The 24,751-nt window shown below is 42.5% G+C and overlaps 1 protein-coding gene across 6 annotated transcripts in view; it reads right to left on the reverse strand.

The window, feature by feature from the left end:
• The window catches only part of SEMA6D (semaphorin 6D), a 52,913-nt gene extending 33,132 nt beyond the window's left edge, over positions 1-19,781 (reverse strand). For 5 of the 6 annotated variants that reach the window (XM_028495694.2, XM_028495695.2, XM_028495693.2 and 2 more), the window contains exon 1: positions 19,305-19,781. The gene's annotated coding sequence lies outside the window, so the exon portion shown is untranslated. Of the gene's footprint in view, positions 1-8,903; positions 8,966-19,304 lie in introns of those variants that run through there. The other variant, XM_028495690.2, reaches the window with a different exon arrangement.
• Positions 19,782-24,751: the final 4,970 nt, after the last annotated feature.

Genomic DNA, 24,751 nt, shown 5'->3' on the forward strand with positions numbered 1-24,751 from the left:
CCCGGGCCTCTCACCGTTGTGGCCTCTCCTGTTGCGGAGCACAGGCTCCGGACGCACAGGCTCAGCGGCCATGGCTCACGGGCCCAGCCGCTCCGTGGCATGTGGGATCTTCCCGGACCGGGGCACGAACCCGTGTCCCCTGCATTGGCAGGTGGACCCTCAACCACTGCGCCACCAGGGAAGCCCCGATTGCTGCTATTTTAAACACTCGGTTTTGGGATGGATACTGCATGTTTTGGGGAGAATCCTTTCCTGGATCCTTTAAGGTACTCTCTGTGGCCTGAAATATTGCTTTTTTTGCTTTCTCCTCTTAGTTGAGCTGAAGACTGAAATTAGCTTTCAGAGCTGGATATATTGCAGAGACACAGGAAGCTGTTGGTCAGAATGTAGATGCTATGACAACTCCCAGTCTTCAGATTGTCTTTCTGTGTGTCAAGCAGGACTAAACTTGTCCCTAAAATGTCTTATCTCAGTTTCTTAAAAAATCAGGCTTCTTGTTATTAATCAGAAATGCAAATTACATCAACAAGGTACAATTTTACAAAATGCAAATACCTTTTGTTTTTTTTCTTAAGGATAAAATTTAATACTAGTAAATTGGGATGAAATCAATATATTGCACATGGCAGGGTAAATCAGTACAACTGGGCTTCCCTGGTGGCACTGTGGTTGAGAGTCCGCCTGCCGATGCAGGGGACACGGGTTCGTGCCCCGGTCCAGGAGGATCCCACATGCCGCGGAGCGGCTGGGCCCGTGAGCCATGGCCGCTGAGTCTGCGCATCCGGAGCCTGTGCTCCGCAACGGGAGGGGCCACAGCAGTGAGGGGCCCGTGTACCACAAAAAAAAAAAAAAAAAAAAAAAAAAAAATCAGTGCAACCATTTAGAAAACAATTTGGCAATGTGTACACACATGCTCCCATCCATGCATGCTAACAATACTAACCCTAACTCAGTAATTTTTACTTCTAATACTTTATCCTAAGCAAATGATCTAAAGTAAGAAGAACAAAAAAAGAAGCTGTTAGAGGAAGATGCTTATTTATGATGGTGAAAAAATTGGAAACAGATTAATTTTCTAAACATGGAGTAGTTAAAATAAAAGTATATTACACCAGTCTCATAGAATATTATGCAACCATTCAGATGATAATAATGAAGACCAGTAATCCTCAGTTTATGATGTAATACCAAGTGGGAAAAATCAGAATATAAAATTGTATGTCCACTGATTACAACTCTATAAAAACAGAGATAACATATAGACAAATATTAAAAGAGACTAAAGACAAAATAAGTGATTTAAGGATTTTTCCCCTTTAAAAACAATACTTTGTATTTTTTTTAACATTATAAGAGGAGAGATGGAGAGATGATCAATTAAAAATATAAAGTCGGGACTTCCCTGGTGACGCAGTGGTTAAGAATCCACCTGCCAATGCAGGCAACATGGGTTCGCGCCCTGGTCTGGGAAGGTCCCACATGCTGCGGAGCCCATGTGCCACAACTACTGAGCCTCTGTGTCACAACTACTCAGCCTGCTCTCTGGAGCCTGCAGGCCACAACTACTGAGCCCACGAGCCACAACTACTGAAGCCCAGGTGCCTAGAGCCCGTGCTCTGCAACAAGAGAAGCCACTGCAATGAGAAAGAAGCCTGCACACCATAACGAAGAGTATACCCCCACTCCCCTCAGCTAGAGAAAGCCTGAGTGCAGCAACAAAGACCCGACACAGCCAAAGATAAAATAATTAATTACTTAAAAAAAGCACAACACTTAAAAAAAAAAAAATATATATATATATATAAATATATAAAGCCACCCTCCAACCCAAATAAGCTGAGCATTTTCTTGATGAAGACACTTACTGCCCTTCTGTTGACCAAAGCCAAGAACTAATAGTTGGATCCTACGGAATATGTCTCTTGGAATATTATTTTAGTTGGTAACTTCCTAGAGAATAAGTCCTCTGTAATTTTAAATATCATATTTATACTCTGGGTGTTCAGTAAAAGAAAATGGAAGTAATTCAGAGATTTCAGCTAAATTAGCATGTCATAATTTTGGCTTTGCTCTTCTCCCCTTCTAACCTCCTACTTTTTCCTTCCTAGGGCTCCAAAATATAAAGTGCTAAAATAAAACCAGCAACAACACTTTCTATTTTTAAAGTGAACTTTAATCTGATTTTCACAAAGATCCATGCCAATTCAAAAATTGCTGCTGTACTCTTGGTGCTACTAATATGGTGATTGCCTTTTGCATTAAGAATTCTAGTCACACAGGAGAAAGAAAACCTGGCTTAGACTTCTCAGTGGTCAAGTGCAAAAGCAAAGGAGAACTGATTGCAATTGTGTCCTTGGATATTTAAAGCCCAAACCATTTTTACCCCAGTTGTTTAAATATTGGCATCAAGGTCTCCTTTCTCTAGTCTAAAAACATGCACAGGAAAATGGAGAAGAAAGACCTGGCTCACGCAAATTCCAAACTTCCTCTTAAAGCCCGGTGAGCGGAGTGGCAGGAAGTAAGGACGCTTTCATTGCCAGCCTTCTTGCTGGAGTCATCACCCTACTTCACTACCTGCCATGTAAGTGACATTCTAAGCATTAAGTATACTTTTATTTGTATGTGTAGCACAACATTAAATACATGTTTTCCTAATTTCTAAGCAAAACTGTTTACATTTTACCTTAAAGATAAATGGCTGCTGGAACACTGAATCCATTTCAGAATTTGGTCACTTTGAGCCATTTTTATTAGTCATAAAATAAATACCAGAGCAGATAAAGATAATGCTGTAATTCTGCCTCTAGGTGTTAGAGCAACAAGAAGTCAGACTTCAGCTCTTTCTGTGGCCCTTTTTGAATCAGCCCACTCAATGCTAATACAAATGTAAACACATCAGTCAGCCAACCATTCGGGGCTGAAGAAATATCTTGGGAGATAAAATATAAACTCCCATTTGGTTCCAAGGCTCCTAAGCTAATCATCTTATTGTACACAATAAAACAGGCAGAAATCAAGATGTTCTCTACCAAGATAAACTAGAATTAAATGAGGTTAAATTAAATGAAAATAAGTGAATAAATAATCAACCCCTAAACTGAGTAACTTTTAGGAGGCCCAAAGACATGATACTTCCAGCTGCTCTTGAAAGTAGAAAAAAATTACCATTCTCTCTCTCTCACACACACCCCCTAAACTGAGTTGTTTAAAAGAATCTACATTAACACCTCTTGATCAACGTCAAAGTAAAAATTGCTTAATATTTAAGCGATGAAATCTGTAGCACCAAGCACCAAGGCTTTGATTTTAATTGGCTCCTGGTTCTGTGACTTACACTGGAGTTGTTTGTGGGCTTTTAACATTACAGAACGGCTTCCCATCTCTGCTCAAACAGGCCAACAACATGTGTGCGAAGTGGAAAATGGTCCACTTAATGATGCAGATGTTTAGGTGGGTGATTCGAGACACTTTGAGCATCAAGTTGTCTTGTGATCTAAAATTTGCTCAAGTGGAAGGCAGCTCCAGGCAGAACTGAAGGTCTATCTAAAACTGATGAGAGCTACATCTCAATTAACTTAAAGTTGTTTTTCTTTGATATGTCTTTATTTATTTCAGTTTGCTGGTGACCTCAACTTGATAAAAAGCATGAGTATACCTGAAGTCTGTGCTTGCCATTAAATAGCTACAAGTTTTAATACAGAATTTGCAACAGTGCTCTGAAGTGTCATAATGACTGAATCGGAAAAGATCTCGGTTCTCACACAGGGTGACTTCAGATTCATTGGTGGTACCTGTTTCTTGCACCTTGGAGAGACTGGGTCTCCAGAAAACTAGATATTTGGACCACCATGAGTACAGTGGTGTCTTCTCTACAAGTTAAAACTGAAGTTTAAGCCCACACAGTATATGCCCAGAGCCAGCATTCCCCCTGGCACCACACTGTGGGATCTGTTTTAATTGGCCAGTTGCCCATGCCAGCGGGCTGCCTAAATAGTATGATTATCACCTTGTAATATACAAAATGAGGGCTGTAAATTAGAGAGCTCTTAAGGATGCCAATATTTGTATATGAGAGTTTTAAAGTCTTGGATATAGATTTTTTCTAAGTGTGGCAAAAGTACTGGAGTGAGTTACGTCTCTTCTGGGATATTAGCATAAAATCTATCGAGAGGAAAGGACAATCCAAATGAAATGAGAAGAATAATGCCAGTGTTCAGTCAATTCGATTTTATGTTGTAAAATCACTAAACAGCATGTAGGCCTAGTCTAGAGGTCAAAAGTTTCAGCTACACAGTTCAACTTCTCAAAAAGAGTCCTGACTGCAACTTCTTTTTCTTTTGGTCCCATAATCCCCATATCCTAATTTTGAATTTTGAGAGTGTGGTCACCCCCGTTACAATCCAAACCCAGGGCAGACATCATTTGACACTCGTTTCTTACTCTCCTGAAGTGTGCAGATTACCAGCAGTGACCCTGGAGACCATGTCTATTCTGCCTCAGTTTACAACTGAGAGAACCAAGGCCCAGAGAAATTAGGCAGCTTGCCTGAGAGTGCAAGGCAATGGGAACTCAGATCCTGTCAACTCAGATCCTACAGAATAAACAGCATTGGTGAAAAGGAGCAATCAGGCCAGGCTACCTGATTCACACGGCCAGTGCAAAATGAAAATATGGGGCTCCTTATTCAAAAATTATTAAGAATTTCAAGATGGCTAAAGCAGCACATTCTAGGCATGGGGCCCAGTGAGACTGCACAGGAACACACCCATGAAACTGATCCTGGATGCAGTTATTTCATTATTTACTAAACTTTGACTCTTTGAAGGCCAAGGGGAAGAAAAGCTCTTTGAACACTGAATACATGAACCATGTCCAAAATGTGAGCAGCAAGGTGTACATGTGGTAGCATTATCATGCTTTTATGTGCTCAAGAAATGCCACTTCTTAGCAGAATTGGTCTTGCATTTTTTTTTCTGTCTCTTTGTGTGTTTAGAAGTAGCCATCCAGATATATTTTATGGAATCTATCCATGTGCAAAATCTACAAAATACTTCAGATATGAGGATTTCATATTGCCAAGCATCCTTGATTTGAAAACAGTAGTAATAACAAAACTATAATTTATTGAGTTTTTTATTATGTCAGATACCATGCTCAGTGCTTTGCATATATTTCCTCCTGAAGAAAAGACCTCACCACAACATCTCTATGAAGTAGGTATATTATCCTGATTTTCCAGTGGGAAAACAAGGCTCCAAGAGGTTGAATGGCAGAATCAGAATCAGAATTTGACCTTAGGACCATTTAGACCCCTGGAGACTAATAGTTCTTCGGAAGGTTGGGTATACACAGAACAGCAGAGCAAGGGCTACTGCTTCCTTTAAGGAATGAGACTTTTATCAGATAGGGACTGAGTGAAGTTTCACTTTGGTGAGCAAAAATGCAGCCATAAAGCACTGAAAGCAGAAATTTCTGATACTGAAAATCTAGGTGGTTAATTTTATAGCTTATTGCAAAGTCGTACAAAGACAGGTAAAGGAGGAACCTCCTCATCCAGATTTTAGGGGGCCTTAGGATCTGATTTACTGCATTACTGTATCAGGAAAAGAGGTTGAACAGTACAGAGTGAAGGAAGGCTTAGCCAGGCTAAGATTTCCACTCAGCTAGTCTGCAGTATATTTCATTAAGGGACAAGAAAGACAAAAAATGTGGGTAACTTTCAGGATTATAAATTCACATTTATCTCAGAGTTGAAGAGAAGAGAGTTAGTGTTTCTGTCTCTACCTCTCAAGAGATAAAAGTGGCTTCATAATTATGGCTTGTATTTATTATGATGTTTCAAAGTGTTAATCTGGCAGGAGTATCTTACTTCTCATTTAAAACAAGTCACAGGGGGGAAAAAGAAAAAAATATGGGAGCAAATTCATTTGATATATTCTGTCCACTTGTTTGTAGCACTGTCCTCCAATGTCATATCTTTTATATTTTTTAACTGCCTAATTAAATGAAAATGCTGTTCTAGGGACATAAAATTTTCAAAAAATGGCAGAAAAATATTTGTGGCCAAACACTAAAGTTTTATAGCTTGAAAGCACTCATGAATATGTTTATGTCATGTACACTGTGTATACATAATATGCATATATAACAATGTATAAATACAAATAGTTTGTATTTTGTTCATGTATCCACTGGTAAGCCAGTCTCCTCCATGTAAGTCGACTGTGGTGGTCCCATTCTCCTGCCCAAGGCTGCTTTAGGTTACAGGTGTGAGCAGGTGTCATGATTCTGTCAAGGGGAGAGTCTGTACTAGGAAAGGTTTCTTAGGGACTCTTGGTCTCTTGATCTGCTGGATTCTCACCTGGAATGTGCCAGTTTTACTGGGAACATGAAAAGAGCTAGCTAGCCAAGGGGAGGCTGACAGGATGAGAATGGCAGAGAATATAGACAGCACCTGAGTCTTTGATGATATTGTTAAGCCAAAGAATTAATCAACCCTGGAGCCAGCCCATCTCAGGACTTATTATTATTGACTTAATGTTATATTTCCTCATTGTTCAGCAATTTTGAGTTGGGTTTTCTGTTATTTGTAGCCAAAACCAACATGACTGAGCACCTATTTTGTTCTAGGACCTAGCTGGCCAATTTCCATGCATTAGCTTTAATTTATTTCCCATCTCTTAAGGGACATTTTCTCCATTTAACAGAAAAGTAAACTAAGACTTGGAGAAGCTAGTGATATGCCCAATTTCTCACATCTAGTTAGCAGATAGGGGGCAGGAGTCCAACCTATGTCTGTCTGACTTTGAAAAGTTATCTAAAACCTCTGTATGTGTTTGTGTATATGTGTGGTGGTGTTCTATTTTTATATATGTCCACATTTATACATCTACGGTGAAGGTGTTATCTGTAGTAGCACAATCATTCATCGCATTTTTGAGTCTCTGATAAAATAGTTAAAAATGTTAAAAATATTCCCTCATAATTGAGGGAATAGCAACAAAATAAAGCAAATGGTAAGAACTGGCAAAAGTAATCATTATCAAGCTTCCTTATCCATTAGGAGTTACTTATTTTCAAGCTCGGTTCTGAGACATTGTGCCAGATGACATCTGCATTAAATTACTCATCAATCTGTACAGAGATCATTAATGAGTGTGAGTGCTTTAAGAGGGATATGTGTCTCCAAAGAAAATACCGAATCAAAGATGGCGAATTTGTTGTATAGAGGCTACCATGCCCTCTCCCTTTTGCACAGAAGACTTTGCAAATCAGTCAAGGCATCCTTTTTCTCCTTGACCTTAGATGTAGCCCCATAAGTTTCTACAACACAAGAAGCAACAGCTACTACCAATCAGGTTTGGCTCTCTACTTTGAAACTCATTTGCCCTGTCTGTCCTACACATTCCATGGGGAGTGGCTCTTCAGGGAAGTAACTGAAAATTACAGGGAAATTGTGCCATGGTAGCGTATCAACCCCTGAGAGCTGAATGAGGTGCAATTACTGCTAACTGAAAATATTATCTACGTATTTCTGAAAATTGAGTCTAAAAAGTATATCAGCAGCAATGAAGTTTAAGTGATCTCGAAAGAAAAGGGCAGTGTTGTAAAATGTAAATGGCAATAATAAATTTGAAAATTTGTACTACTTATGTGTCTGTCTCTTTGTACAGATAGCTATATGCACATTCATGAAGTGGATTCATATTTTTTTAAATCACCGTTAGATTTGCTACTATGAGACAATTAAAATATGAAGATAAATATAACATTAAAGACTCCTACTACTAGAAAGAAACTTGGAAATCATTTAGACTGTCTCTGATGCCCATCCCGACCTCACTTTGTTCTAATGAGAGCAGTAGGGCCAGCAAGGCCAGGGACTTGTCCAGAGCTATCTGGTGGGCTAACAGAGGAGCCAGGCCAGATTTCCAGACTCCAGCTCTGTCCTCTCACAGCCTTTTCAGTGATGGGTGCACGTTTTGAACTTTAAAACTACATTAAGCCTCAGAAATCAGCAAAGTGTGTGGCAAAGAGAAGAAAGAGAGAGAGAAGAAAAGTAAGAGAGTGGGAAAGAGATCTCTGACAACTTTCTACAATTCTTAGCAAAACACACGCTCCCGATTTCCTGATTGACCTCTGAGGACATCAAGCCTCATAAGTTGGAGATGGTCTTGGCTATCAGTGGATGGGCTGGGGTAAGTGCTACCTGAGGAACCACATCCAATTGGCCAAGAGACACTGTCAGAGACAGCAAAGGATGGTCTGGTTATATCCATCACCTTTTGTCAATCATCCTTTGCTGGACCAGTAGCTCCATTAACATACCTTTGTATAGTCCTCCAAAAATGGTCCCCTGGTCCCCCAAATGCTCTTTATTTAGTCACCCCATGAAAGACAACTGGATTCAGGGACCCTGTCAATTCCGTTACCAGGTAAATAATATTCAACCTCACAAGAAAAAAGTGAATGACTATACATATAGAATGCTTAGTACAAAGTTGGACACGGAGATCAGTAAGGTTAATGTCTGTGTTGTTACTGCTAAAATGATATTTAAAAGCCCCCAAGTGATTATTCTAAAAGTAACATGGCCCTCCTCACTACTTATGTTCTGTGATTTTATTGTTTCTTTCACTGACTGAACTGAGGAGATTTTATAGTGAGTGGTTGATATCATGGGCTTTGAAGTCAGACAGGCTTGGCCATGAATTCTGATGCTGCCATTGTGTGCTCCTAGCAAGTACTTAACTGTGGTAGACAGAATAATGTTCCCATCCATCCCCAAAGATGTCCACGCCCTATCCCTAGAGTCTGTGAACATGCTATTATATACAGAAAGAGGGACTCTACGCATGTGATTAAATAAGAGATCTTAAAATAGGGGGATTTTCCTGGATTACCTGGGTGGACTCCGTGTAATCACAAGCGTCCTTAAAAGATGGAAGAGGAAGGCAGAAGAATCCAAGAAGGAGATGTGTCTATGGAAGCAGAAGACAGAGTTATATGATGGCTGGCTTGGAATCTGGAGAAAGGGGCCACAAGCAAAGAAATGCAGGTGGCCTCTAGAATCTGGAAGAGGGAAGGAAAAGAATTCTCCCGTCGAGCCTCCAGAAGGAATACAGCCCTGCTGACACCTTGACTTCAGCCTAGTGAAACACATTTGGGACTTCAAACCTCCGGAATTGTCAGGTAATAAATCTGTGTTGTTTAGACATCTAAGTTTGTAGTAATTTGTTACAACAGCAAAAGGAAACTCACTTATGCTCCTTGAGTATCTGTGCCCTCATCTATAAAATGGGAATAAAAAAAGGATGTGCCCCAAAGGACTGACATGAGGATTAAATAAGAGAATGCAAATAAAACTCTTTAGTGCTTGGCAGAGATGAAGAACTCAATAAATGTTCACTGTCATTATGCATGATATCATTATATAGAGAGGAGACTTATATATTGTGATTGTAATAAATGGTGATTCCATAAAGTATAATTCATTGTATCATAATAATCCCTTACATTTGAGCGGCACTTATCCGGTTTTTACGAAGCCCTTTTATCAACATCGTCTTATTTGATGCTCGTTATAATTATGAGTCCACAGGTGAGGAGACAGCGCCTCCGAGGAGACAGTGCTTTCCTTAGGTCACTTAGAGAGCCCACTATTGGCCAAAGTTGGAGTCTAGGTCATCTGATTCCAGATACAGTAGGCTGCCAATTTCATCATGTGGTTTATAGAAATATACACACAGGGTATAGAATCTTAACATAAAACAAAAATGATAAGGCCAAATGATGGGGTTGTTCATCCCACACAAGACCATTTCCCATGTGATCTCATCCAGAGGCGTTTTTTGCCAGGGCCTCCTGCCCCAGCTCCTGCAAGCACAGCCCAAGGCCTCTCTGTAATGCATCTAGTCAGTTGCGCAAAGCACAAGGGAAAAGATTCCATCCTGACCGCAGCAGGCAATCACCTGATGCCCTGAAGCATGAAGTTTGATTACCCTTATCTCAGTTTATCGTTAAATCAAAAACTGTTGCTATGAATACTGGCCCAGGACTCCATTTATGAAATGATATAGACCAGTCAGCAGAAATAAGTGAGTGTCCTTTTTCTTTCTTAATTTCTGCTCACTGTGAAGCTCTTTTGCAAACTAGAAAAAAAAATGGCAGCTTTGAGCAGATTTTATTACTTTTAATTACTTTCTTACTCTTTCATGAGCTGGCCAGGATGCCTTTGGCTCATAACCATTCACCCTGTGCTGTAGGCAAGAGGTTTGAGATCTACTACCTAGTGGCCTGCCAACACTAGCCTTGAAGTCTAGCACCTGGCTTTGATGGGAATCTGAATTTTAGCAAGATGCCAGGCAATTTGCAGGCGCACTGACGTTTGAGAAACTCTGGCTACACCAGAGCATTGTTTCTCAAATTGTGGTCAAGGGACCATAGCATATGAGTCACTTTAGGAGTTTGTTGAAAATGCTGACTCTGGGGCCCCATTCCAGACCCAGCAACACAGACCCATTGGTGCTGGGGCCCTGGGAATCTGCATTTTAGCCCTGTGTGATTCTGATAAATGTTAAAGTTTGAGGACCACTGGTAGAGATCAAAGTCGTGGGTGATGACAGGAATTCTTAGGAGAGGGCCTGAATTTCCATGGTGTTATTCAGGTTTTAATCAGACTAGGGAGCAACCAGCATAGAACACATACCACTCACCTACATTTTTGTCCTTCGGCTCAACCAACAGAGGAAGCCAGATTTCTGACATCATGAATCTGAAATGGCTGATATATGGGTCAGGGCTAGGCAGCTAGGCGTCAAGGTCTAAGGTGACTCTCTAGGCCCCTGGAGCCCTCCTGCCAAATTCCCCTTTGCAGTCTGGCTGAATCTGTGGCAAGTGTAGTGGGTGGTGGTAGAGAAGAGCTAGTTGTAAAACTGGCTTCCAGGTCTATACATCAGTCAAAGAGATATGATAAAATCACATGTGAAAAGACTGCATAGTATAAGGGCTAAAAGCATGGGCCTTGGAGCCAGACTGCATTTACTTTTACTTAACAGACACTGAGATAAATACAGCACTCACTGCTAGCCAAGCACCATTCTAAGTGCTGTTCAAATCTTAATTCATTTATGTCTCACAATGCCTACCAGGTGGGTACTACCATCATCATCCACCTTTTATGTCATGAAACTGAGGCTCAGAGAGGTTAAGTAATTTGCTCAAGATCACACAGCCAATCGATCACACAGCCAGGACGCACGCCCCAACAGGCTGGCTCGAGTTCATGTTCTTAACCATCCTACTAAGTTGCTTCCCATGGACCCGAGTCCCCTGGTTCCACTACTCATTAGCTGTTTGACCCTGGGAAAATTACTTAATCTCCCATCCCTTAGTTTTTCCCCTGTGTAAATTGAGGATATTATTAATAATAGTACCCACCTCAAAGAATTCTGATCAGATGATTTAATATATCCACTTAAAAGAGTATAAGGCACATGGTCAGCACTTAATAAATGCTAACTCTGAGGGAGCTATCAGCTATCCCACACTCTCAGGGGTAGCATGAGGATTAAATTAGGTAACATATTTAAAGTACTAGGCACAGTGCCACGGCACCTGGTAAGCACACGGTGAGGGCTAGCTGTTATTATTAGTTGAGCTGAGCCAGGCCAGTTTATTTTAGGTTTTGTCTGGAAAGCAACTGTGCTCTATGCAGGGAGGCAGCATGCCCTTCACTTCAGAAAGTAACTGGGTAGGAGCCAGACTAATTCCTAGATCCAGCAGGTTCTCTGCTTTACGTCACTGGAATATTCCTGAAAAGTCTGTAATATTGAATTTGTATATGCTTAACCCTTTTTCCCCATTGACCTATTTTATAATTTCTGACTGATCTTTCATTGGCAGTGTTTCCTCAGACTTAAGAGTCTTCTCTCAGACTGTCTGTCATGTAACCATTAACTTGTAAAAGACTTAAACATACCAGGGAAAATTGAACCACTGGAGCAATTCTTGGCAAAGCAATTGGCTTAACCATTCCCCAATGTACTTGTTTTCATTTTATTTTTCCTTTGTTATGTATTCACGTGCTTATACTACAGAGAACTTCCGGTCTTTCCTCCCAGAAAGCTTATCACCTCCACTATTAAATTTAATCGTGGATTGATTACAATTTACGTTAACTCAAGGGGTTAATGATGGCTTGGAAACCCTCATCCCCAAACAGCCTCGCTTGGAGTACGGCAGGGCACAGGGGCGTGGGGGTAGAGGAGAAAGGTGAAGGTGTGGGGGTTGGGAAGGTAGGGTCGTGGAGAGGCATGGATGGGGTGAGTGTATCCTGAAAGCTCAGACCCAAAAACGGATGCTGGATCCCCAGGGCCTCTCAAGCATGGGGTTTTCTAAAAGGAAGTATTAGTAACTCCAAGTTGTTTACTGCCACTTTTTCCCTCGTTCTATTAGGAAAAGGCTGCCATAGCTCTAGCCCCATTGCTTGCGAACTTTACCAGGCATGATAGGTTATAACTACAATCGAATGAAAAGTTAAACTCAATTAACATGTTTACTAAAATATCTGCACCACGTCTACTATGTGTCACATACTCTGCTAAGTTACAGCCGTGAACAGGCAGTCTAACCTCATGGGGCCTGCGGATCTCCTCTACCAAGCACCTAGGGTCCAACTCATGCCTCTCTCACGGTTTCAACAAGTTTCTACTCTCTCTTCTGCTTCCTATCTCCACATCTTCCCCAAACCCACATCTATGTGTGCAGCTCATTCTCTGTTATAGAGTCTCTGTCTAGAGTCTCTTCAAGTTAAAGCAAAAAATAAAGCCCATGAAGCATCAACCTTCTAGTTTGATTCTGCTAAACCCCTCTGTGGGGGGAGCCAGCTTGCTGGGTAATTCGAGGCAAATCACGCAATCCCTTGCAATATTCCTGTGTAACACTGAACCAGTTGGCAGTTGATGTGGGGTTTTAGCTCTGATCACGGAGCAAACTCCTGAATCATCACAAGATTGATCCCATTCATTCTGATGGCTTAAGCCGCAGGGCCATCTGCTGATTGGCTAAGTAGAGTAGACCAGAGACACTCAAAAAATATTTGTAGATGGCATGGCAAACTGCTTCTTCACACCTGAAACGCGAGTCTAGGTCAGGACCCAAACGTGGACAAGTGATCTAGACCCCTACGCGCATCCCAGGGCCTTTGCCTAAGCTGTTCTCTATGCTTGGAATGCCCTCCCTCTCACCACCTCCCCTACTGCCCCTTGCTGTCCACCTGTCCAAATCCTACCTAGGTCAAGGGCCAGCTCGAATACCAGCGGCTCCACAAAGCCTTCCCTGACCACCCCAGCCAGAAATAACTTCTCACTCCTCTCAATTACCATAGGTCCATGTGTATTTTCTGGCACTTAAGACACTTGCCATTTTATTTTGGCTATATGGTTACCTCGTTTTTTCTACACCACTTAGTAAGAGCCTTGAACTCTGGATCCATGTCGGTTCCTCTTTGAACCGTTTCCCCACCCTGGCACCTCCTTGTACAGAGCCAACACTTGGTAAAAGTTAGCTGAGTGAACAAATGGTTACCCCAGCAAGGACAAAAACAACTGCAACATTCTGTATCCCCCCTTTTGCTGCCTGTCCTCCTCCTTCTTCTATAGCTTTAAAAAATATATTTACTTGATCCACCAATTACCCACAGGAGGTTTGGGGACTTACTGATAAATGTAGACAACTCTGCAGACCAAAAAGTTTCCAGAGACCCTTCTAATGACAAGAGAGGCCTAGGCCAATGTAGGCGCTGGGGGAGTCTGAGTCCCTGGTCTGCTGACAGCCGGCTCCTGGGAATGGAAGTGTTATTTTCTCAAAGAGCTTCATCTGCTCTCGTTCATATGTGCCAGTTCCTCAGCTGAGTAGAAACTCCTGACTTTATTTTTAAATACAGACTCCAATAATAGGCTAAGTAATTGCAGATCTTCCTGAGGCCTTATTATACATGTACCAACATATTGGACTTTTTAAAACCCATATTTCTTTTCCAAAAATGTATGTTGAAAACCTTAAATTTCACCATTATATGTAGTGGTAATGTGTATTTGTTTTTTTTCCCTCCCATAGGAATCCTGAATAAAAAAGAACAACAAAAAATGCGGGGCTTCCCTGGTGGCGCCAGTGGTTGAGAGTCTGCCTGCAGATGCAGGGGACACGGGTTCGTGCCCCGGTCCGGGAAGATCCCACATGCCGCGGAGCGGCTAGGCCCGTGAGCCATGGCCGTTGAGCCTGCGAGTCTGGAGCCTGTGCTCCGCAACGGGAGAGGCCACAACAGTGAGAGGCCCCCGTACCGCAAAAAAAAAAAAAAAAAAAAAAAGAAGAAAAAAATGCGTATGCATGGGTGACAATTTCTCAACAACGTATCTGATTACTCACAGAGGTAAAAGGATTCTCTCTCAACCATAAGTAAGAAAAATGTATATTACAGTATAATACATAGTCAAACTTCAGTAAGACAACTTCCATCCTCCGGCCACTAATGCTTGAACAGCTGCAGCTCTCACTGTCTTTGCTGATGGGGCCCATAAATACTCCTGGGAAATGGGACAGAGATACATAATGGATCTTCACCTGCCAAGATCAGGGAAATGAATGTCAATCGCACCCTGATGCAGAAGCACTTTTTTGGTGGCGAGTGATGAATACTGCCATTTGTCCTATGCCATGCAATCTTGGACAGGAAAGCCTAACATGGAGAAAAATGGTGGAAGAAGATGCTGTTCTAGGACACTTGAAAAGAAGAGTGTGTCATTAATTATTTGGCCAACAGGAATTAAAATGAAAGAAGAGTACGCCAGTATGATTTAGTTTAGAGAAATGTTAAAACTTAAGAGCATACCGATTCTGTACATATCATTTCATTCAATACAAAGATTTCCCTCAAAGTATGACTCTTTTATTGAAAAAACAATGTCAGAAATATCAGGGAGTCAGAAGATTGCAGGGTGATCCATGTTCCTGGAAACAATTCAGTGCAGTGATGACATGGTGGGCTGAGATGTCAGAGAGACCTGAGTTCAAATCCTGACTCTACCACTTCCCTGCTCTAAGACCTCAGGAAAGTGACTTGACTTCTCAGGTGCTTGAGTTCTTTTTTTGATAAAGCGGTGATAATAACAGAATCTGCCTCACCCACCCCAGTTGTTTGTTACATGACATAATTAAGATAAAGGTCTTAGTGTGTGCCTAGAAATTAGTAAGCAGACTAACAATAAGTGTAGTTGTTGTGGTTGCTGCTTTCTCTTCTTCCTCTTCCATCATCATCATCAGCTGAAGCATCACATCATCTCAGCTGTTTTGTGGCTGATTTCATTAGTAAACATTAGGAAAAGAGGTAAGAAGACTATCTCCCACCAAAATATAAGGCAGTCTCCCCTTCCCACATCAAACTCCAAAAGCAGTACTTCTAATTATAAAAGTCTTTTTTTTTTAAAGCTTGGCAACATAACCTAATAAACATGTCCATCTAATTCATGCCATTCTTTTTTTTTTTTTTTTTTTGCTTTTAGCCTCTCATTGCTGTGGCCTCTCCCATTGAAGAGCACAGGTTCTGGACGCGCAGGCCCAGCGGCCATGGCTCACGGGCCCAGCAGCTCCGCGGCATGTGGGATCTTCCTGGACTGGGGCATGAACCCGTGTCCTCTGTATCGGCAGGCAGACTCTCAACCACTGCGCCACCAGGGAAGCCAATGCCATTCTTGCTTTAACAAGCAATGACTACTGTAACAGATATCTTATTGAGTAAAAAGAAGAAAACAAACCAAAAAATGTGATAGAAAGCACTGGGTTCCGTTACTCATGGGTCCCAGATTTAGGTACATCATAGGTTCTTTGTGAAAAGAGATGAAGCAATGATACCTTCAGCTCTCCAAAGAACTAGACAGGGTCTTTTTCTGATTTCAGTCATTTGGGATCACAGGCTAAAAGCTACTTCATTCTTTTCTTCCCTCTTTCAATAGACTGAGTTCTGAAGGTGTAGGATGAGTGGTGTGTGAATGACTCCTTCTAATTCTGTAATTCTGGTGGTTTAATCATATCAAGTTTAAAGAGGCTTTGCTGTGGGTCACGTAAGGTTGAGGCAAGTCCGCTTTTAAGTGGAACATGCCACTGCAAGCCAGCAGGGCCTTTCTGCAGGTGTGCCCCCAGAAGTGGGTGAGGGGCCCAGCACAGGTTAGCAAATAATGGAAACCTCCTGTTCTGGGTGTTAACTTTAGCTACCACAGCCAGACAATGTTGCCAGTGGTGTGGAAGAAAAAATTGCTGTAGCCAGCTGTGTTGTTCACAGTCGGATGGATTCTGTGTAGCTCCAAATGGTGATGGAGCCAGCAGCCTGTTGTAGCCAAGGACAGAATGATGGATGATCTACATACTGTGTCCAAGTAGAGAGAATGGCAGAAGTTCACTTCAGGGTTGTTAAAATGCTAATCTGGGTGAGTTAACAAAAGCTTAATAGAAAAGAAAAGTTTGAGAAAAGTATACCTCGTGCGGTATCTAGTGGACCACGATTTGATCACTCTTGGTTACATAAACGTTTGCTTTTCAAAGTAAGAATGTTTCCTAGTTATCCTACTGGGAAGAGTGGAAGCAGCTTCACTTATCAGCTGCACTGACACTTGTCAGGGTCTGAGGAGGAAAAGTTAGCCCAACAATAGCCACCTTCACTGAAAAGGGTTATGATATGCTTAAAATAGTTACATGATTTTCATTCTCTCTACATGTCATGAGAATAGATCAAAACACATTTTCCCCCCACAACTGGAAGTTGGCAGCTGTTCACAAAATAAGCTGCAACCTAAGACACTGGCTTTGGTAGATTTTAACTCTAAGTCTCCATTCACATGAGCCATTGAAAGCGAGATCTCCTGCTCCAATGACAGTTTCAACATGTGAATTACACTAAGAGTACATTGCATTATTAGTGTTAAAGGCAGGAAGATTGGCCCCCCTATAAATATGTGGTATGGATAATATTGCCTTAAAATCTTTAGGATGAAAGAACATGCTTCAAAAAAAGATTTACATTTCTTGCCAAATGATCCAGTTTTGCCATTCTCTGTTTCTTTGGATTCTTCTTTCTTACTTAAGTTGAACATAGAGAAACATGTCTGCCTCACCTGATGTTGGAACATTGGCTAGCATAGCTCCTTGCAAATGACAGGGACTCAATAAATACTGACTGGCTGGCATACCTCAAGCACTTCTTGCTTCCTCTAGAAATGAGTCTAGAATGGGCAGGCTTAAAGTCTATTAACTGAAATAAAAGGTAATATTTTATCTTGTAATATGCTAAGAAAGGAGTCCACCTCCTACGGTTACACCAATAATGGTTAGACATTCAGCCAGGCTCTTAACTCTGCATAAAATGCATCAGAAGGGTGAAAAATGACCCTATTTCAGATGCATTTTTCACTCTTTGTCTCTTAGTGAAACTCAAATGCAAGAACAATGACTAAGCTAATTACCAAGGCTTATTTTGATGGAGCAGCAAGAAGTGAAGAACTTCTCCAGTTTCAATAAGCCCTTAACAATTATGGGCATTTTTTGTGAAACAAAGCTCCAATTCCTGCTTACTTTGTCTGTGTGCCTTTCATGCAATAGAAACCACCACACAGGATTCAGGGGCCTACTTACCCAGAGCACAGTTACTGGACAGATCCTTCCTGTTTAGCAAGCAGCCAGTGAACTTAAGTCCACTGGATTTCTAAGGAAGTTACCCTCACTCTAAGGACGAATAAGCTTGAGTCACAACCATCTTTCAAATCCATCCAAACGAGGGGAGACAAGACCAGATGGTGCTGTTAGAGGGCACCTAATTAAATAAATAAAGAGAAAGAGGGCAAAATGCCCACAAATCTAAATCAAATTCAGGTTAACTAGCTGTTTGGTGAAGGAGAAGCCACGATATTCCAGGCACACTGTCCTGCATCACAGAAATGTTCCTCAAAAAAGGTTACCTATGTAGCATCCCTAACAGAAACAAGGACAGGTAACAGCTAGAATCCAGTAAGAAATAGTAACTCGCTGTTAATTTCACCAAATGTACCACTGGAAGAAAATGGTTTGCTAAACAACACCATTTGGAAATCTCAGGGTTATTTGTCTTTCTGAGAGCACAGTCTAGGGACCTAAATCAAAGCATGGACGCTAACTTTAAAAACAAAACTCAGCTATGTTTATTTACCTCAAGATGTTTAAGTTCATGGTAATACAGGCCCAAATCTCAGAGCTTACTTGGCAATTTCTATTCATCTAAGCCAGCGTAAATGTTTGTGTAATATTTGCCAGCCTGACAGAATATGCCTGTCACTCACTACATTAAATGTGACGACACACAACTTAATTTCCTGAGTTAGCTATCAAAGAGAGCTAGGGGATTTTTTTTTTAACAACATGAATAAACCAGCATCAAAACCTATTGTTAAACCACCAAAAGAATAGTAAAATCCTCACCTTGAGCTGTCTGGGATAAGATTTCTCAATTCTACAAGGAAGAAACCTTGAAAAATTTCTCCAAACAATTATTTCTCCAATTCTGAGGAACGGAGACCAAACCAGATTTAAAAATGTTAAACCTTTCCCCAGGACTTCAGCCTTGAAACAAAAGCATCCACTTTACTGCCCCAAATATCAAGTAGAGGGAAGGACAATCCTTAAAAAGCAACTAAACATTTTACTGCAGACTTAAATTCTTAGGAGCCAGAAGTTCTTGGGAAAATTGCCCTACACATTTCTTCTCCCAAGTAACTGGAAACACTACCGTTATTTTTAAGGGAAAGTCGCGGCCCATAGTGATGGACATAAGGTCCTATTATTGTTTGCAAGTCTGTATATATATAATAATGATCTACTGTTCCTTCTGTGTGAATCTCCCAGCTGAACTTAGTGAGGAGTGGGGATGCCGGAACTTGGGTTACTGACTGGTCACCTCAGAATGAGCAGTACTACTCTGGGTTCCTATAACACCGCTACTTCACTCCTCTCTAGCTCCATGACATTTAGCTCTTTACAAGATCGGGATTAAGAGAATCACCTGACAGCAGTGGTCCCGAGAACTGATTTAACAAAAAATTTTCAAACCCAGTTCTCATCCGCACCTTCAAGTCCTTTATGACCTTTAGTTTCAATCCAAGAGTTATACACGACAGAGGAAGCTTTAAGCCCTTCCAAATTACCCAAGGCGGCTGCTGTATCAGTTTCTGCAGACCAGGAACAAACATCATTGCTGTCAAGACGGGAGATAAAAGTTTCCCTACCTTCCGCCTCACCATCCCCCTGCCAGCGGCTGCCGACGCGAGCGGCGGCTCCCTCCGGGCTGCAGAATGCCTCTCGCCGCCGGAGAAGAGGCTCATGCAAAATTGACTCTTCCTTATTTGTTTCCATCCATAATTGATGGGCAGATGAGAACGTAACACATCTCAGCGCTGGGCTCTTGCCGCCTGGCGGAGACCCTGTCCAAGACGCTTCCGTAAATCATTTCCAGCCGGAGAACAAAGCACGGAAAGTTGCGGGGGAGAGCGGCCGGGAGGAGAAACGGGGCGCCGGGTTGGAGGCGGGCAGCGCTGGGCCCCGGAGTCCGCCCGCGGCGCGCTCGGCCAGCAGGGGGAGAGGGAGGGTTGGGAAGTGGCCGCCCTCCGGGCAGAAGCCCGTACTGGAGCCTGGAGGGCTGGGGGAGGGCCTAGTCCCCCGAGCCCCCGCCCCTAGCCAACAGGCGCTACCGGTGGGCCGTCCGACCCGGGGGCGCACTGACAGGTAGCCGGCGTCCGCCGTGAGCCGCTCGTCCGTCGGCGGCTGAGCTGCGCCCCTTCTCCTGGCGCGGGCGGGTGCTCGCCCATCCACGGCTAGCCTGGCCCGGCGGTCCCAGAGTCGGCTCCCGGGCGGGCGGGCGGAAGGGGGCGGCGGAGCCCGCAGCCGGCTCCTTCAGCCTTGGCTCGGCGGTCGCGCGGGCTGGGGACGTGGTGCCCGGCACCGAAGCAGCCGGGTTCCCACTGATAAGGTGCGGGGGAGCGCGGAGCTGGCGCTGCCTGGCGAGAAACTTTTGCTGGCTCCCTCCTTCCGCTTTTTTTTCCCCGAGGGGGGTGCACAGTGTTGGGGGGCCCACTCCCCGCAAGCCTCCAGCAATGCGAGATTTGACGCGACCGCCAAACCTGTCCAGCCCTTTGCACGTCCCTGGTACAGCAGGCGGAGAGAACAGCTTGGAAAAGAAATCAACTCTCCAATGCCAACACACACGCATACGCACACGTACACATACACCAGAAGCAATTCAGGATCTAAGGATCAGGGTCCGATCCCCACCAGGCGCCTAGAGCATTAGCAAATTTTTATAAGGCTGTCTTACCTCATGGGGGGAGGCTGGTTTAAAAAAAAAAAAAGCTTGTCACGCTCAGGGAGACAAGAAAATAAAAAATAAAGAAAAAATTAGAAAAAAAGAGATATATCCCTGTGTCTCTTTAGGTTTTGGCTTCTTCGATATAATCCTGAAACTCGCCACCACCAGTCCTTGCAGCAGCGGCAGCGACAACGACAGCAGCAGCGGGACGGAGCGGGAGCCAAACAAATCGAGGCAAGGCAAATGGTGTAATTCGATCCATCTCCAAGTCAATCCATCAGGCGAGCCGGAGCCTCGTTCCCTCCCCGCACTCGGCAGCTCGCGGCGTGGGGCCCACCCCCGGGCGCGGACGGCAGGAGGCGCGGGCGGCCCGGCGCGCTCGCCCTCTCCCGAGCGCCGCGGCCAGCGCCGCCTGGAGGCCCCCAGCCCGGCGCCGCGGCCCGGCTGACCCCTCGGTGGCCTCCGCGTCCCTCCTCCCCGGCGCTCTGCTGCGCGCCCTCCCTCTCGCCACCTCTGAAGAGCTGCTCCTTCCAGCAACTCGCAGCGCCTCAGTCATCCAGCTCGCGGTGACTGCTGCAGCCTGAGAAGCAGCCTTTTTGCTTTCCTCCCTCTTTCCCTCTTTTTTTCGCTCCCTCACTTTTTTTGAGCTTTCCTCCAGACATTTAGAGGACAAGGCGTTGCAGCCCAGAGGAGCTGCAGGCACAGTTGCTCCGTAAAGTTATGCCTTAGTTTCCTCATCTAAGATTTATTTTTTAAGCACATCCTTACAAGCCCGCCCCCATATTACCTTTGTCGTCCCCCGCCCCAATTTCTCTTTACAACCACTAAGCAAAACAGCTAGGAAGAAGCAATCAAACATTGTTTTATCTTTATAAAATACAGAAATTGCCTACTGAAAATCCCATTTCTACTTTGAATGAAAGCCATTCAGTACAGTATAATTTTGCAGGCTAATGAGCCGGTTTTACAGGCAAGTGTGTCGTGTAATATGTTCTGGGAGAAATGAAAATGTCCTTGAAGTGACATCATTTCAAATTGACTGTCACAAAGGAAAGGAAAAAAGTCACATACTTAAAAACAAGAGGATTTTAATCCAAACTTCATATCCAAGAACAGGCTGTGTTTTATTAAAATTTCCAGTTGAATTATGAATCACTGAGGGGTCTAAATGGCTGGAATGAACCATGATGCCCTCATTTAAAGAAAAAGAAAGAAGGGAGCTTTTCCAACAAACTTTTAATTTTCATTTGAGTATGGTTAATTACCGTGAATGAGAGAAGGGGGCAGAGAAAGGATTTTCCTTTCCTCAATGGTTCCTGCTTTCTCCTCAGCACAGTTACATGTTTACATTTAGGAAAAATACCCTGTACTGAGTTATTTCTAAAACTTCCACTGACAGCCTTGAAAAGGAACTCAAAAAAGACACCCCAAGGAACTGCTGCAGGACTCATCCGGAGAACTGTTTCCTCCCTAGTTAACACTTTGTTACCAAAAGGAAGAAGGAGGGAGGGAGAAGGGGCGTCTTTTAAAATATAAACTCTCTTTCCGCTGTTCCTCCCATTCGAAGTCAGGGGTAGGGGGCAGAAAGAACAGCTTTGGCAACACAGCTTTGTGATTTTTCTGTTGTTGTTAAGGCTTTTGTTGGCTGGCTGGCTGGTGTTTTCAGGTTGTGCTGGGCTCTGACATCATTGCAAGTTACTTGGCAGTCCGGGCCCTTTCCCAGCCAACTTCTGACCCAGAAAGCTGTGCCTGTTTTACTGGTGTCCAGTCATTCCGTATTTTCTCCATCAAGGGAGCAAGCCCTGCTGCAGGCAAAGGGCTCTGTGCACTGAATGAAGATGCAAGAGGGTGACCAGTGGTTTGACAAGGAATCCTATCGCCACCCACCTGGAGGCAGAAAGCTTATGAACTGTCTTCTGTCTGCAGTAGCAGAGAAGAAAAAAAAAGTTAAGTTCTCCAGATTCTTGAATTCTTTGCCGAAATTCTGCGATGGCCAGCTTTACAGAGTGCCACCCCAGCGAGTACAGTTTACCTGAGATTGAGTTCTTAAATTCTGGAATAAAAAAACCTTTAGGTTGCAGAAGAATATGCTGATAGGTTATTTTGAGCCAAGGATTAGATATGTTTTCAGTCTAGACCTCAGAGCCAATCCCCACGTTTGGTCCAATAGGGAAAGAGAGGTAGGGAAGTAGACTATCTACTGACGTCAAAAGAATGGTACCCTTTATCTTTTAGTCAGAGCAAAATATTACTCTTAAAGATTCATCATTTTCCTGGTTCCCAGAACCAGCATTTGGTCCTTTCAGTTGATTTTACACACTTAACCTTTTAGCCCTGTTTACTTCTCCAGCTGGACTTTCCCCCTCCCTATGGTTGCTTTTGGCTCTAGCATTGCCCTGCTAAGTGCAGTTCCCCACTAGGTCACACTGTTTCACGTCTCCATGTCTTCACTTGTGTCTCTGCTTCCTGGGGTACTCTTCCTCCATTACTGCATGTATTTTAATTTCTGCTTTTCTTGACTTTTAATAAAAATTTCGTTTAGGTGTCAGAATTTCCCTCATCCCACTAGCCCCCAGGATGGGTTTAAGCACCTCTCTTCTGTGCTCTCTTAGCAAGTTCACTTATGTAACTTATCACAGGGAAGGGAAAATAACTGTTTAGGATGACTTCCTTACTGGGTGCTTCTTAACTGCTAGGATCTTGTCTTACTTACTTGGACAGCCCCAGTGCCTAGCACAGTGCCTGGCATTTAATAGACACTCAATAAATATTTGTTAAACAGATCTGGCAAGGAAACCCACAACTTTCTCACACTCTTTTATGTGCTGAATCAGGGAGTATAGTCATCTCTAGATTGTATGCTCCTCCAGAGTAGGGATTTATTCATTTGTGTCCCCAGGGCAAGCATAGTATCCATGTAAGGATGTTCATTGAGTGAGTGAAGAATGAATAAATGAAGAAAGGAAGAAGGAAGGAAGGAAATAAGGAAGATTTTGGCTCTTTTCACACCTAGAAAGAATACTTAAAAGTGGTCAGTGCTTTAGATAATTAGTGGTTATGCTTTTGCTGTTATCTCATATCTCCCAGGAGTGATAAGTAGTAACTTTATTTACAGTCTATTTTTTGTTTCTCTGTTTACTTTAGGAAAAGATCAAAATTTTATTTCTATGTTTCATTTTCAATCTAGTTTTAAGAATAAAATGTATCTGAAAATTATAGAAAAATCTGTGTGTAATAGTCAATAAAATTTTATCAATCATTGGAGAGTACCACTCCTTAACTATTACAGTTATTAAACAAAGCAATAGTGCTTACTATCTGCCAACCTCTTTGAAGCATTTTATAAGTATTACTGCTTACAACAATTCTCTGATTTAAGTACTATTATTATCTTCATTTTGTAGAAGAGGAAACTGAAGCTTAGAGGGTTTAAGGTACTTGCCTAAGGCCACACAGGTAGTAATAACTGCGTAGGAGCTGAACCCTAACCTCTTACTTAGTTGTAATAGTGGTTAGTAGTGAGGTCACAGTTAATAGCAGTAGTAAATAGTGAAGGCTTTGGAAACATTTGGCACCCTGGATTCAAATCCATACTCCCCTCCTCTCTTGGGATAATTTATTTAACTACACTGTGCATCAGTGTTCTCATCTGTGAAACAGGAGTCATAACAATACTTCAAATGGATTTTATGAAGACTGAATGTGATAATTCATATAAAGTGTTTAGCATCTTACGTGGAACACGGCAAGCACTGAATAAATATTAGGCAATGTTATTATACGTGCCCTGTAGGCAGAGCAATCTTGGAATCCTGCAGAATTGGATTAGAAATTTAATCCAACCTCACACTAAATGTGAGACTTCGGGTGAAAGCACATGGTACACAATAGGTTTGCAAAATATTTTTGTTCCATTCCATCTCCTTCTTTCCCTCATCTATGTATATATGTCTATTAATTCAGCTACATACACTACTTAGTATCCAGTTGATATGAAATAACATGTATGAATTTTAATGAATCATACAGCTTAGAATGTAGAATTTCATGTTTCAAAATAAAAAGATATCGGTATTGAAATTTCAAAGGTAGCTACAGCTTCTGTGATTAATTTGGAATGCACATATAGTATTCCTTGCGTTCGTACATTATAGAAAGCGCTTTCAAAACTCTCCATGACATGATAAATCATTAATAATGTAGACCCAAATCTCGGCACCTGCATGGGAACGGCTGGTCTCCTTATTTCAGCAGTCTGCATATGAAAGTGACTCTGTCAAAACACTTCACTTCAATGAAACATATTTATCATGGTAAAGCTTAAACCTCAGATTTTACTGACATAATTCATTTCTATTATCATGTACTATG

This window comes from Physeter macrocephalus, chromosome 11 (genome assembly GCF_002837175.3).
Source record: "Physeter macrocephalus isolate SW-GA chromosome 11, ASM283717v5, whole genome shotgun sequence".
NCBI classification, from domain to species: Eukaryota; Metazoa; Chordata; class Mammalia; order Artiodactyla; family Physeteridae; genus Physeter; species Physeter macrocephalus.